Source organism: Perognathus longimembris, chromosome 1 (genome assembly GCF_023159225.1).
Source record: "Perognathus longimembris pacificus isolate PPM17 chromosome 1, ASM2315922v1, whole genome shotgun sequence".
Lineage (NCBI taxonomy): Eukaryota > Metazoa > Chordata > Mammalia > Rodentia > Heteromyidae > Perognathus > Perognathus longimembris.
Window position 1 is genome coordinate 15182468 of NC_063161.1, and position 16358 is coordinate 15198825.

The window sequence follows — 16358 nt, forward strand, 5'->3', positions numbered from 1 at the left end:
TATTTGGAGTTAAACATCTTCTTTCCTTCCCTTCCTTCTTTTTCCATAGGTTCTCAGTCTATAGCCCAGGTTGGCCTTAAACTCACTATTCTCCTGCCAGCCTCCTATGTATTGGGAGTATCATGAGTTCCTGCAGATATGAACCACGATAGCTGGCTGTCAGGCAGGTTTCCGAACTCAAAAGTTAAAGATCAGACTTGGGATCTTAGCCTGCTAAGTTGTTAGAAACATTTTGAAGGCATTTAGAAAATTCTACACCTATCTTTTTAAAAATATATTTATAAGTATGTCATTATTTGAGCTATAGAAACTTCTTACAAGTGTTATCTGCAACTTTAAGATGAATGTTTAAAACAGGAAATTTGTAAGCCTCACTATTTAACTTCTGTCTATTAGACTCCAGGCTACAAATGTCCTTTTATCCTTGACCCTTGTGAAGTCCTGGCTACACAGCCATCTGGCCTTTCCCTTCATTGATATTTCTCTTTCAATGAGGAAGATTTTTTTTTTTTTTTTTTTTTTTTTTGCCAGTCCTGAGGATTGGACTCGGGGCCTGCGCACTGTCCCTGGCTTCTTTTTGCTCAAGGCTAGCACTCTGCCACTTGAGCCACAGCACCACTTCTGGCCATTTTCTGTATATGTGGTGCTGGGGAATCGAACCCAGGGCCTCATGTATATGAAGCAGGCACTTTTGCCACTAGGCAATGTCATGTTATTTTTCTGGCACATATAATGAAATGCTACCCATTGGGTGGCTTTAACAACAGAAATGTATTTTCTCATGCTTCTGGAGACTGCAAGTCCAAGATCAAAGTGTTGCTGCATCTAGTTTCTTCTGTGCCCTTCCTTCGTGATTTGCAGATAGTCACAACTTCCGGTGTTGTCACATGATCTTTCTGTAAGCATTCCTGGTAGTTTTCCCTATGGCTGATTTCATCTTATAAGGAATCCAATCAGATGAGATTCCCTAATGGCCTCAGTTTCACTTAATCACAGCTTAGAAGGCCCTATCTTCAAACACAGTCACAATCTGAGGTAACTGGTTGTTGAGGTGTGGGTTGTTGGGGCTTCAGCTTATGAATTTGGGAGAAAAACCATTCAGGCCCCAATACTCATTAGAACAAAGTGAAACTTAATGAGTTTAGTAATACAACCAGTAGGCTCTGAGGGGATATTTTAAGTGCCATGATATTTCACTGGATGGTATCAAACCAAAGAAGATTAAACAAAGTTCCTGGGCTTAAATCGTTAGTGAAATTAGAGTTGGCATTCTTTTCTTTCACCCTGGATCCCAGCTATATTTGCACAAACAAGGTAGGAACTGTTGCCAAACATAACTTGACCTTTGTTTGAACATAAGGTGTGAAATATTAAATTTTTGTAAACAGCACAGGATTTCTTGTGTCTACTGGGCTATCCTACAGTTACAGGTTAAATCTCATTCTTCCCAAGTTCACACACTGAAGCCCAGCTCTCAGAACCTCAGAATGGGATCCTATTTGGATAGGGCTTTTATAGAGATAGTGAAGTGAAAATGAGGTCATAAAGGGGGGTCCAATTCAATGTCACTAGTGTGCTTATAAAAAATGGAGGAAACTGGGGAGCCAACATGCAGAGAGAATGCCGTATGAATTAGAAGATAGCTGTTTACGAGCCAAGGGGAGAGGCCTTGAGTAGATCTTATCTTTTCCTTACAGCCCTCAGAAGGAATAAACCCTGGCTATACTTTGCTTTTGTGCTTCAGCAAAATTGTGACACAATAAAGTGCTGTTGATTAAGCTACACAGTTTATGGTACTTTGTGACAGTGGCCTTAGAAAACAAATATACCTACCTACGTGGTTCCTTACCATTCCCCATAGAGGCAATTATCAACTAGGCACTTCTAGGTATCTTGGTTCCTTTTTTATTTTTGCCAGTCCTGGGCCTTGGCTCAGGGCCTGAGCGCTGTCCCTGGCTTCTTTTTGCTCAAGGCTAGCACTCTACCACTTGAGCCACAGTGCCACTTCTGGCTATTTTCTATATATGTGGTGCTGGGGAATCAAACCCAGGGCTTCATGTATACTAGGCAAGCACTCTTGCCATTAGGCCATATTTCCAGCCCGCACTTTGGTTCTTCTAGTAGCAGGTAGCAGAGAGGGCTTAAATGAAATCAACTCAATCTAGTTTAAGTGATGAGCAGGAATATATTATAAGAGAAGAGATCTTAGAAACCTTAGACATCTTAAGATATAGACAAAGGTGTAGACGTGGTCATAGGGATAAAGTAGAGACTCAGTTAATTCAGAGCTACTCACAGCACTGCCCATAAACTGCCTTTGAACCATCTCCAGAACTTGTGGTACGACACACAGATGGGTTCCAACTGCACACAGCTGGGGTCCACTTACCTGGTGAAAAACTAAAATGCTTATAATATTAAACCAGGGGGGATGAGCCCTTTGCTGAGCTGAAGTTATTGATAATTATTCCTGTGGTCTATGTTTCAGAAACATCACGACAAATGCTCTTATCACCATGGGGATTGCAGAGGAAAAAGCCAACCTAGTTTCCTATGGCTGCAGTAGGAAATGTCTACACATTGGGTTGCTTAAAACAATCAGAGTTTATTCTCTCACAGATCCACAGACTAGAAATCCAAAAGCAAGATGTCAGTAGGGCCATGCTCTTTCCTGCCTCTTCTAGATCCTCGTGGTTCCTGGATATTATCATTTGGATATGAAATATTCCCCCAGCAAGCTTGGGTGTGAAAAAATTGACTGCAGTTGATAGACCTCTGGGATGTTATTGAATCATGTCAGCTCTGATCTAATCAGTGCATTCATCCTTTCATGGATTCATTATTGAATGGACTGTGGGAAAGTGGTTGCAGGTGGAAGGTGGGACTTGATTGGAGGAAGTAGATTGCTAGGAGTGTGACTTTACATGTATGTGTCCCCTTGAGCCATTTTTGGTCTTTGCACTCTTTCTGCTTCCTGTCTACTTTACTACCTTATTAACAGTATTTCACTCCAACACATGATAAAATGATGAACACATCAGCCATTCTTGGCATTCCTTAGTCTCTAACTGCATCATGTCAACATCTGACATCTTTGCCTGGCATTCTTCCCCGTGAATCCATCTTTCTGTGTGCGTCTAATGTTTCCTTTTCTTCTAAGGATGCCGGTGTTTGATTAAGGCTCCCTCTAATGCAATATCACCTCGTATTAATTTGGTTATACCTACAAAGAACATTAGTCTATCCCTGCTGCTGTAACAAAATACCACAGACTGGGTAATTTATAGACAAGAAAATTTTATTTCTCACAGTTCTAGGGGCTCAAAGTTCAAGATCATGACATCTGTTCCACAGATATAGAGTCATGGATTCTTTGCATGACAAAAGTAGAAGAGGACCTAGCTCATTGTCTCCAGCTTTGCTTTAAAAGTAAAGCATTACTCACATGCATGAGGGCAGACTCTTCACAATCTTATCATATATATATATATATATATACACACACATATATATGTCTAAGCATGTCCTCAATATTACATGAGAGTCTTGAGTTTTTGTTTGCTAAGTCTGGAAACTCAAGTTCCATTTCTAATTTAAAGATCTGGAAGTGCTTTTGATAAAGTAAATATTACTACCAGGTTGTATTAGCTATACTTGACTATTTTTTTTTCAGCTACCTGTTGGGTTCCTGGAGGTATTTTTGTTTATCTTTGGTGAAACTTTAGTAGTTTCAAAAAAACCAAATCCTGTGGGGCACCAGTATTTAAGATGAATATTAGAAGGAAGCCCCACAAGGAAACTCAGATGTGGTTGAGGAAGTAAAATAATCTACTGAGTTGGGGGTAGGGGTTGGGGAGAGTGGGCATGATTCCAACCATATATCCACCATAAGCTGAGGTTGGTCAGGTTTTCTCTCTCTCTCTGTCTCTCTGTCTCTGTCTCTGTCTCTCTCTCTCTCTTCCTCACTCTCTCCCTCTCCTCCCCATCCTTTTCCCTCCCTCTTCCCCTCCACCTCTTCCTCCCCTCCCCTTCCTTCTTTCTCTTCCCTTTCCCTTTCCTATCCCACTTTTCTTTTTTATTAGCATATATTAACAATACAAGGAGGTTTCATCGTGCTAATTCCCAGGGTTCGGTATTTACAAATGCTTTAGAAGCATCTGGTTGCATCATATTTGCTGGTGTTGCTGGCCAAGGCAGGTGACATGGCCTCTTTCTCGAAGGATAGAAAAGTAACTTTTCCCTATTGATGGAAGTATGAATAATATTACAATTTGAAGGCATTGACAGAGAAGATGAGACTTTGGGGGTCCAGCTGCTTGGCATAAATATGATTGCCCTTTGGAACTCCTGTACAAATTCAATCTACAGTCTAATGGTATTAAGAATGTAAACACTTAATCTGACTAAGGAGTTTAGAGGTGGAATTTAGAGAAGGTTGTTAATGTGGACCCTGGTGGCTTTTTTTTTCTTTTTTGCCAGTCCTGGGCCTTGGACTCAGGGCCTTGGACTCAGGGCCTGAACACTATCCCTGGCTTCTTTTTGCTCAAGGCTAGCACTCTGCCACTTGAGCCAATTCTGGCCATTTTCTATATATGAGGTGCTGGGGAATCGAACCCAGGGCTTCATGTATATGAGGCAAGCACTCTTGCCACTAAGCCATATTCCCAGCCACCCTTGGTGGCTTTTTAAGAAAGGAAGAGAGACAATACACGCAGGGACATAGATGTGCTGTCACCATGATGGGGTGCAGTCATGGCAAACCCTTGCAAGCGCCTTTGCCAAGCTGTTTGAACTTTCAGCCTCCTTTCTTTATAAAGCAACCTGCCTCAGGCATCTTGTTACAATAATGGAAAACAGAGTACTATGTTGCCATTACTATCTGAAAGATAGGTTATTCTCCCCATCTTGTCCCCATTTTGTAGATGAGAAACAGAGTGTAACTGACTTTCTTAAGCGCATAGAACTGTTAGGAAATGAGTCAGAATTTAAGCCCACATACTCAGTCTCAGCTTTGGGTCCTTCCCGCACCTGTTGTAAATACTTCACAGTAATAGCCACTCAACAACAACAGCAACAGCAACAGCAACAGCAAACAAAAGGGCTCTTTTTTCCATAACACAAAGCCAGCCTCAAGAAGGGCCTCAGAAACAAATTTATTCTTGTGGTAAAATAGTCTATATGCCTATCAATGATATATCATTGAACTTGCTGAGTGTTTTTTTTTTGTTTGTTTGCTTGCTTTAATTTTTGTGCTAGTCCTAAGGATTGAGCTCAGGGCCTCAGTGCTGCTCTTGGGCTCTCCTGGCTGGCCCCTCTCTCCTCCCCTCCCCCAGTGCTCTAACCTTTGAGCCACAGCTCTACTTCTGGCTTTTTGGTGGCTAATTGGGCATGAGAGTCTCACAGACTTTCCTGCCTTAGCTGGTTTCAAATTGCAATGCTCATATCTCATCCTCCTGAGTAGCTAGGATTACAGGCATGAGCCACTGTCATTGAGCTGCTTCTTCTTCTTTTTTTTTTAGAACTAGGAGATAATTGTTAACTTTATTTGGCCAAAGTCACAGTAACAAATGCTGCCTTCAAAGTCTTCAGAGGTGAATAAAAAGAACGGCAGAGATTAAAACCCACACCAAAATGAGCAAAACAACCAGGAACATGTTGAAGGCAAGTTGGTCATTTATTTTTTTTCCAGTGATTATTTGTCAGGGTGTCCTTCATACATTAACTTGGAACTTGGAAACCGGCTGACCTGTAAAGCAGATCGTGTGAAATTAAAACTTTAAGTAAACACCATATCCTGAAAGGGACAGGATAAGGCTCAGAGTTCAGGTATATATTTCACTTCCTATAAAGTCACAGCAGAACAGGGAGGGAAGTAGGGCTCTCAGTGAATGTATGGAAGCTAAACACCTCTGGAATTCAAATGAAGGACTTAATACCCACAATCTGCTCAAGGTCTACAGCACTTGATACAGTAGGTGCTTTAGTGCACAGATAGTTTATTGATGGGGAAGGAGGGAGTTAACTAAAATGCAGATTCCCAGGCACGATCTCCATATATTCTGAGTTATTAGCTCTGGACTGGACTCCAACAATGATTTGGACATAACGGTTCTCTGGAGCACATTTTAAGAATGGGTGACAGTAGACATTAAGCTTCTGAGGAGTTGGGTAACAGTAGGGAAGAGAAGGGGAAAAAAATAAAAACTATGTCATGGCTTGAACTCACTGGCACTCCTAATACTTGAGCCTTGCCTCTGGCCTGAGTATTTGCCAGTTAATTGGAGATGGAATCTTGATGACTTTTTGCCTGGGGCTGGCTTGTAATGTAGATCTTTACCTCCTGAATAGCTAGGATTCCACCTGTGAGCCACCAGGGCTGACTACAAAATTCTTTCAGTAGTGTCATGTTTCCTACATGATCAAAGATAACTCTTTGGGTGGAAATCTTTGTCTAGTAGCCACTACTGCAGTATTTTTCATATTTTTATTAAAAATTAGCTCATGAAATTATTAACTTACAAATATTTAAGAAAACCCATATATTGTGCAGTGATATGTTTGCATTTTCTTGCTTTTTTATATATTTGGGAGCTTTAAGAATTAGTAATGCATGGGTTGGGAATGTGGCCTAGTGGTAGAGTGCTTGCCTAGCATTCATGAAGCCCTGGTTTCAATTCCTCAGTACCACATAAACAGAAAAAGCCGGAAGTGGTGCTGTGGCTCAAGTGGTAGAGTGCTAGACTTGAGCAAAAGAAGCTCAGGGATAGTGCCCAGGCCCTGAGTTCAAGCCCTGAGTTCAAAAAAAAGTTTGGTAATGCATAGCATATATGGGAGAAGCCTGACAAATGGAATTATATAAAAATAAAAAGTTTCTTCACAGCTAAGGACATAGTTACTAAACTAGAAAGACAGCCAACATACTGGTAGAAGATCTTTACCAGAAATACATCCAACAAAGGCCTAATATCCAAAATATACAAGGAGCTCAAGAAACTAACAAACCAAAGCTAACCCTCCCAAAAACCCTCCCAAAGCTAATAAACCAATCACTAAATGGGCAAGGGAGCTAAGAGTTTTCAGAAGAAGAGATAAGAATGGCAAAGAAACACATGAGGAAATGCTTATCATCTCTGGCCATCAAAACAACTCTGAGATTCCATCTCGACCCAGTTAGATTGGCCAACATCATGAATCTGAACCACTAATGTTGGCAGGGATGTGCGTGGGGGGGAGGCGGGGGAGAACCCTATTGCACTACTGGTGGAAATGTAAACTATAGTACAACCACTCTGGACAGCAGTCTGGAGATTGCTTGAAAAACTAAAAATAGATCTTCTCTACAACCCAGCCATATCATTCCTGGGCATCTACCCAGAACATCCCAAACCAGGTACCTTAAAGACACCTGTACCTCCATGTTTCTTGCTGCACTACTCACAACAGCTAAGTTGTGGAGATAGCCCAGATGTCCCACAACAGATGAGTGGATCCAAAGAATGTGGTATCCATACCCAATGGAATTTTACACAACCAATAGAAAGAATAATATTACGTTACTTGCAGATAAATGGATGGACCTAGAACAAATCATGTTAAGTGAGGTAAGCCAAGCTCAGAGAAACAAATGGTAAATGTTTTCTCTCATTTGCAGTAGCTAGATGTAAAATACACTGGGATACCATAAATTATATAGACTCTAGGCATTCACACAGAGTGAGACCAAGGGAGGATACTCTTAATGGAAAAACACAAAAGCAAATGCCTATGTGCATCTGATCATATAAAATAATATGTATCCAAATGAACTCCAGGAAATGGAAGCAAGAGGTTTTTCCTTTGTTGTTGTTTTCTGTCTTTGGGAGTGTGAGGGCAGGCACAGAAATGGAGGGACAAAGGGTGAACAAATGCAGCAGTGGTACTCATTGGTTGAAAATGAACTACACAACTTGTGGGAGGGGATGGGAGGGGAAAATTCGGGAGAGAGTGAAGAAAGGGGTGACACTGCTCAAAAAGAAATGTACACATTACCTGATTTATGGAACTGTAACTCTTTTGTATGTCACACTTATAATAACAATAAAATTTTTAAAAAGAAGAATTGGTAACCATCCAGTAATACCATTCTTGGGCAGATACCCTGAATATTACAAATCAGGATAAGAGAGTAAGATAAATAAAACAGGCTCAGAAAGACAAGGGGTGCATGTTTTCTCTCATATGTGGAAGTTAGGTCTAAAATACCCATGCACGTGATAAAATATACAGGGCTTAATGCATATATGCGCAAACAAACTGACTAAAGGACGGTATATTTAGGGGAGGAGTCCAATGGTGTAACTCCTCTGAACAACGAATGAATTGTTTAATACAATGAATATCAGGAAGCAGAAACATGTTCAGAAGAGGAAGTTGATGGGGGGCACCCACATGGAGGGAGGATGAGTGAGCAAATGCAGTCATTATATTCAACGTACATCATGTGAAAATTAAGCTATGTAGCTTGAAGGTAGGGATGGGGGGATGGGAAAGAACAATGGCAGTGGTGACATCCGTCAAGTTGCACTGGACTCATACTTGACTTATGGAATTGACACCTCTTTGGACACCTACTTAATAAAAAAAGAATTAGAAAAGACCTGGGCTTCTTTTTACAATTATCTTTTCATTATCTTTAAGTAGCTGTACAAAGGAGTTGCCATTCAACAAAGCAGTTTATGAATACAATGCATCTTGATTGATGTCATCCCCATCTATATTCCTTAGACATAATTACTAGTCCCATGAAATAAATACTAGCAAGTGTGTGCTTGAAAAGTAGGGAGCTGGGGTCAAGGGGAGGAGGGTAGGTCCAAGGGGATGGGGATAGATCATGTCTAAGTCATCCAAGTCAACTGACTTATGTGGAATCAATTACATCACTAGGAAGCAAGTCAGAAGTAGTACATCGTAAGTTAAATATAAGGTTTTTCTTCCTAGAAGAACATCACATTAAAGCCCGGTTCATAATGTAGTGTGTGTGTGTGTGTGTGTCTGTGTGTGTGTTGTAGGGGCATGAACTCAGGGCCTAGGCACTGTCCCTGAGCCTTTGTGCTCAAGACTAGCACTCTATCACTTTGAGCCACAGAGCCACTTGAGATAAGAATCTCACAGACTTTTCTGCCCTAGTTGGCTTTGAACCCTGATCCTCAGATCTTGGCTTCCTCGGTAGCTAGGATTACAGGCATGAGCCACTAGTGCCCAGCTCTGGCTCATACTTTCTTTTTACATGTGGGTGGGTATATGAAGGTGGTATTTATGAACCATTGTTTGTTGTGAAATTTTTCTTCCTGACTCAATGGAAAGGAACTGCATTTTTTTAAAGTTCTGCGACACTGAGCAGACAGAAAAGAAATTAGGATATCAGATTGTGCTGCTTTTTATGAGATGTAGGTATACCCAAAATTATGTCGCTACATACCACTTCAAGCATCTCTTTGTAAGGAGGGTGCAATTTAGTAGGCATTTTTTCTCCCATTATTCTTGGGAGGTAGTGTTGTATAGTGATCAGGGACATGGATCCAAGAACCAAACTGGTCAGTCTTGCTTTAATCTCATCAACTGTTACCTGGGCAATTTTGAGCAAGTTTCTCTATCCAAGACTATTTCCCCATTGTGCAGGGGGAAAAAATAGGCATTCCTGTGCATAATTATAGCTCCACTACAGGGTTGTTGGGAGGGTTAAAATATTTTAAAACTATTTTTAAGCACTTGGGATGGTGCTAGTATGAAATAGGAGCTATTGTCATTCTATTTGAATCCTAAGAGGTGAGACAGAACTGGAAATTTCTTGGGTAACACGTTCAGTTCATGCATTACTCAAAGGGCACAGGATATCACAGGTGCTTATATATGTCAGGCACTATGCTCAGCTCTGAGCAACCAGAAATATCCATTCATCTTTTTCTTAAAAAGTTCATGACTCCTCACATATTCTCAATAGGGGTTTCACGTCATTTTCTCGACAGCAAGATCCTTGGGAGGGTGAGTACAGCCTGTGGCTCTTTGACTCAGCAAGAATGAATAACGTAAAGAGCATTTGGGGTTTCCTCTCCATCAGCTCTTCCTTAGCACTCATTTGTGTCAGATCCGCATTGGAACACTGCCAATAGTTTTACTGGATGGGGTCAACAGGACAAGGCTTCGTACGGGATCATACAGCACCTGGAATTTGCTCTGCTGTCTCCACATGCAGTGACTTTATCCTGCTTTCCATTTCCTCCAGCAAGCCAAAACTGGGATAATGTGGCTGCAAATTATTTACTCTGGAAATTTTGACTGTATCCTAATGTTAAATCTGTTACATGTATTCAACTATTTGTAGTACTTGAAGGGCTAAGGGGTTCTTGTGGTCCATCTCTTTTTCACAAAGGAAATTTGTGCAACTCTTTCACTTGCAGAAGAACAAGAATGTGAGTTGGGCACAGTGGCTCATGCCACTAATCCTAGTTACTCAGGAGGCTAAGATCTGAGGATCATGGTTCGAAGCCAGCCTGGGAAGGAAAGTCTATAAGATTCATCTCCATTAAACTACCAAAAAAGCCAGAAGTGGAGCTGTGGCTCAAGGGATAGAGTTCTATCTAGCCTTGAGCAAAAATAAAGCTTAGGGATAGTTTCCAAGCTGTGAGCTCAAGCCTCGGTACAAAAAAACAAAACAAAAACATGTAAGGGAGAGAATAGGGTAAGAGAAACAATTGTTACTAAGGACTTACTCTATGCCAGAAAGATAATATATTGTTGTCTTTGTGGTAACCTAAACCAGATGCAAGTCTGAAAGACAGGGATCGTGTTTTTCTGTATTTCTCTACCTATCACAGCAATTAGCCAACTACTTTTATATCACAAGTGCTTTGAATTTTTGGATTATATAATTATACATATAATTATAAAAATTAGAAATTGATGTTTTATAAATTTATACATGTTTTATACTTATGCTCTTTTTTTTTTTTTTTTTTGGCCAGTCCTGGGCCTTGGACTCAGGGCCTGAGCACTGTCCCTGGCTTCTTCCCGCTCAAGGCTAGCACTCTGCCACTTGAGCCACAGCGCCGCTTCTGGCCGTTTTCGGTATATGTGGTGCTGGGGAATCAAACCTAGGGCCTCGTGTATATGAGGCAGGCACTCTTGCCACTAGGCTATAACCCCAGCCCTATACTTATGCTCTTTGACCTATTGTCTAACCTTAGCTAAAGGTCATGCCATTTAAAAGTACATTTAAGCTGAAGAGTTGGGTAAGAGAGTAAAATCTTCCTAGAAATTGTTTCCCTACAGACACACCAGTTAGAATCTTCACAGACCAAAATACCTTCATAAGTCCATTATGTGGGGTCCTAATATAAAACTGAGAAGAGACATACTGAAGGAGGGTGGAAGGAAAATTGTTCACATCACTCTTCCTTCAACTCTAAAGCAATGTGGAGGAGATACCTTTTACTTAGAGGAGAGAGAAGGCATCAAGTCCAGATTTTAGACTTGACACCCAGTGCCAGGTCCACCTAAATGAAACAAAGTATAAGGCAATGCACCCTGACCACTGTATACAGGTCAGTACTTGCAGGCTGAGCCATTGAACTGTGTTATCCAGGTAGCCAAAGGACTATTTCTCCCCCTGCTCCCTCAGGCTTGGGCAACAAGGTAGAGGCAAGATCGCCTTCACTAGAGAGCAAGGTACAAAAGCTGGCATCGGACTTTATCTTGGAGCTCAGCCCTAGCTAGGTCTGCTATGTTGTGACTCAAAACCAGGTGAAATGAAAGCCCTCCATGGGCAGACCAGAACTTCCAGGAGGATGCTCTAGAAATACTGTGGCATCAGGTAGAAACTTGTGCTCTACAAGGCAGACTTTTTGACCTACACAAGTACTGGTCTTACATTGAACCTGGAACCTAACACCTCTTCCTCCAGACTGCACAGGTACCTACAACTATGAGACTCAGATACAATTCAGTTTAGTATCAGCCCTGGGGACTGTATTTCCCACCATTCCCCCAACTTAGAGTTGATAGCTAACTCCAGGGCAATGTTTACAAACAGGGATCTAGACCTGCATACAGGCAAAATGGACTAGTATTTTATGCTGCTAGCTAGAGTATAAGGCTGGGTACACTTCTGAGACTGTACAGGTCCTTGTGAGGTATGAGACTCAGGTGTGGACCTAAATTTGCATTTTTTGGTGGCCAAAAACCTGCCTTCACTAACATTATCCTAAGCAGTCTAGCATGGAACAGCACTTTATTCACGGAATGTGAAACAGGGTGGTAATCACAATACTTTGTCTTGGAACTTAATGTTGAGCCAATGAAGTGTAATACCAGATAGAGCCTAATGGTCTCCATTTCTACGCCAGAGGTCATGGATAGAGCAACTGGAACAGTGTTGGTGCTAAGTAGAGACACCCATCCAAGTATATCTGATCTCTGTTCTGGCTAGAATTACATGTTATGGCTGCCATAGTCTTTAGCCACAAGATCTCCTCTGTAGTAAGCAACACACAAGCATGAGGTGTTGGTCTTACCCATTGCTGCCCTAGTCTCAGGGGGCTATAGTCCAGTGTTGACATGATGGTGTGTCATTGGTGGCCACAGGGATGGGATAGGAGCCCAGGCTGGTTCCTCCACAGTGAATTAGGAGCCTTGGAATTTCTGACCAAAGGGTGGGGACAACGGATGAGGTATCTGGGCCTATCTAGCTCCAAGAAGAAGTGGAATAGGGATGGACTACCCACTGTAGGCACTCCTCCACTGTTGAATATCATAACAAGAAACATGGTCTTAGAACACTTTCTAGTGCTGCAACAGTGACAAAACATCCACAGCAGATTCACAACAAACCTGGATTTTAGTATGCCATCCAGTGCCGAAATAACGGAAGTGATAATAGGCTCAAAGAAAGTAAATAGCCTGTGGGGAATTTCAGTACAGAGAGATTCAAAGTCAGATTATGAAGACAGGAATAAATAGTGAATCCTTCAATGCACAGATGATGTTTTACATCAACAAACATCAAGAACTGTCAAGGCATTATCACCCCACCTAACAGTCAAAATAAGGTGCCAGATACCAACTAGTAGGTAGCCAATGATGAATGAACTCCTGGGTTGAGAATTTAAAATAGCTATTTTAAGGAAACTTATGAATATAGAGCCATGAAATGTACTCAAAAGGAGGGAATTCAAAAGGAGGGAGTGTGATTAAGCAAGAGCAACATAGAGTGAATTTGATCCAAGTGTATTATGCAAATGTTGTAAATATCTCAGTGAAACCCTGTTGTACCGTGAATTTATCCTTATAAGAACATTTTAGGAAGGACATTGACCACAATATCTGATCTACTTTTTTTTTTTTTTTTTTTGGCCAGTCCTAGGCCGTGAACTCAGGGCCTGAGCACTGTCCCTGGCTTCTTTTTTGCTCAAGGCTAGCACTCTACCACTTGAGCCACAGCGCCCCTTCTGGCCATTTTCTGTATATGTGGTGCTGAGGAATCGAACCCAGGGCCTCATGTATACGAGGCAAGCACTCTTGCTACTAGGCCATATTCCCAGCCCCTCTGATCTACTTTTTTATCTCTGAAAGTAGCCATCAGTATTTTCTTTTTTTTTTTCTTTTTTTTTTTTTTTTTGGCCAGTCCTGGGCCTTGGACTCAGGGCCTGAGCACTGTCCCTGGCTTCTTCCCGCTCAAGGCTAGCACTCTGCCACTTGAGCCACAGCGCCGCTTCTGGCCGTTTTCTGTATATGTGGTGCTGGGGAATCGAACCTAGGGCCTCATGTATCCGAGGCAGGCACTCTTGCCACTAGGCTATATCCCCAGCCCCCGCCATCAGTATTTTCAAAGGCAGTGGGGATAAGGGATTCGTGGATCACCTTAGTCCAAATATTACATAATGATTCTGGAGGAGTTCTTTCAGAACAGCATCTACCAGAAAAGATTATATTTATGTCTTCCAGACATGTGCTCATGATCCTGATGATGTTTCTGACCTAGGGATGGTGGGGTGGCACGGGTGGGGTGGGGGAGATGTTCTTCCTGAAGGATTTCTAAGTTGTCCTCTGCCAGTTCATTCTCCAGTTAGGTCCTGGTATTTCCTAGAGGTGAGGATTTCTGGATTTCTCCATGTTGCTTTCTGCAGCTACCCCATAGACATTCATTTGACATGGAATTACAGATGTGCCACAACCAGTTCCTCATAGCAGAGATGCACTAAGTTCATATTTAGTTTGTATGAGGAAGGGTACACTTACAAACCTGCCATTATTACCACAGTTGGTTTCTATTAAGACCAGTACTGGGACTTTCCACAGTTCTACTACTTCCGGAAATCCTAGAGGACTTTTGAAAAAAAAAATACAATTGGATCCTGTCTCTTTTCCAATTCCACCTAGTGGGTAATTTGTTAGGGTGTGTATGAAAATCTGTTAGTTAATTCTTTCACAGGTAGGGTGAGTTGAACCACATTCCAGCTCCTCTGTTTCACCATCTCCAGCATCCTAGTGGGAGGTCTCCCTTCCTCAAAGGACTAAAGCTCCACCTGTGATGGTTATGCCAGCCACCCTTCATAGTCTCTAGTTTACTGCCATGAGAGAACAGAATCGCAGATTCTTTTTAACATGAATGTGAGGCCTAGGAATGAGAAATTTTGAATGGGCTTATGGTCTGAAGTATATGGTATCACAAACAAATTACTTAATCAGTGTCATGTGAATTACCCACTGTGGATTTTCAACCATGTACAAAATTTCAAACATTGGTCATATACTAACAGAAATAACAATAAGGGCCCCTTATTTTATTTTACTTTTCCAACACTTAGAAAAACAGTAATATGGTGGACACTTTTCTAAGTTCCATTATGATTGTATAAATTTTATCACAACTTCATGAGTACTCACGATATGATTGTAAAGTTCTACACTTTTACTATGTTGTCTCTAAAACAACAATCCATGAAAGTAGTTAGTGTTAGTGCTATTGTTGTGACTGCTTTTGGAAAACAGGAGAAATTACCAGTCAAAATTTGACAAGGATGTCAAAACTATTGATGCCTCCTATTCCCTAAGAGAGAGCCTTGCTCACAGTATAAGGCTTTCTGGAGAAAGCAGGGTATCTCCTAAGCAAAAATAAAAGCAACAGAGAGGAGTAAGAGACAGAAAGAGATCAAAGAATAGAGATCCATCTACATTTTTTTTTAAAAATATATTTTTTTATGTTTAGGAGATGGGGTTAGTGTGAGGATTCCCATCCCTGGTTTAAACTTCCCATTCAACTTACCAGCAGCAGTAAATGAGAAAGTGATATGGATTTCTTATTAGATTTCCTAGATCTGGGCAGAAAGGGAAGAGATGCTAATTATCAGTGAAGTAACTTTTTATTACATTCATTTTGTACTCATGAATAAATGGAGATCTTATGATACTAGGCTTCAAATTAAGAATGACTTCATTGTCCTTTAGTGTATAATTTAGTTCCAAACTGTTCTGTGGTCTTATACTAGTTATGTTTATTAGTCTGGATTCTCCAGAGAAACAAGTCCATTATAACATATATTCCATATATATTAACTACATATATTAGTCATAATAAAGATTATTATATAGTAATTTACTATAAGGAAATCATTTGACTATGTAGGCTGGTCTCCAGCCAGCAAGATGGAGACCCAGGAAAGTTCATGGTGTAAGTGGTAGTCTAAGTAAAAAGACAGAAGTTTGATGGCTCAGCTCTTATTCTTCAGACTCTTATTCTGTTCAGGTCTCCAAGAGATTAGACAGCCTATCCACGTTAGAGAGGGCAAGGAAACTCCCACACAAATATCTTGGATATGAGCCTCTTTTGTCATTTTTAGTCTTTTTTTTTTTTTTTTTTTTTTTGGGCCAGTCCTGGGGCTTGGACTCAGGGCCTGACCACTGTCCCTGGCTTCTTTTTGCTCAAGACTAGCACTCTGCCACTTGAGCCACAGCGCCACTTCTGGCCATTTTCTGTATATGTGGTGCTGGGGAATTGAACCCAGGGCCTCATGTATACGAGGCAAGCACTCTTGCCACTAGGCCATATCCCCAGCCCCATGTCATTTTTAGTCTTAAGAACTGGAGAAGCACATCTTATCTTAAACCTGAAATACAAAAATAGAGTTAAAAAAGGCCCAATAGCTATACTCTTATGAACACCTAAGATGATGCTAAGTGAAATGAACTCCATGTTATGGAGACAATTGTTATATCACAGTTGTAACTACTTTCAACGTCCCATGTGTATCTGTAGCTTCTATTATTGATGATGTTCTTGTATCACCTTCCTGTGGTTGTATCTACACTATCTCTGTAATCTTATC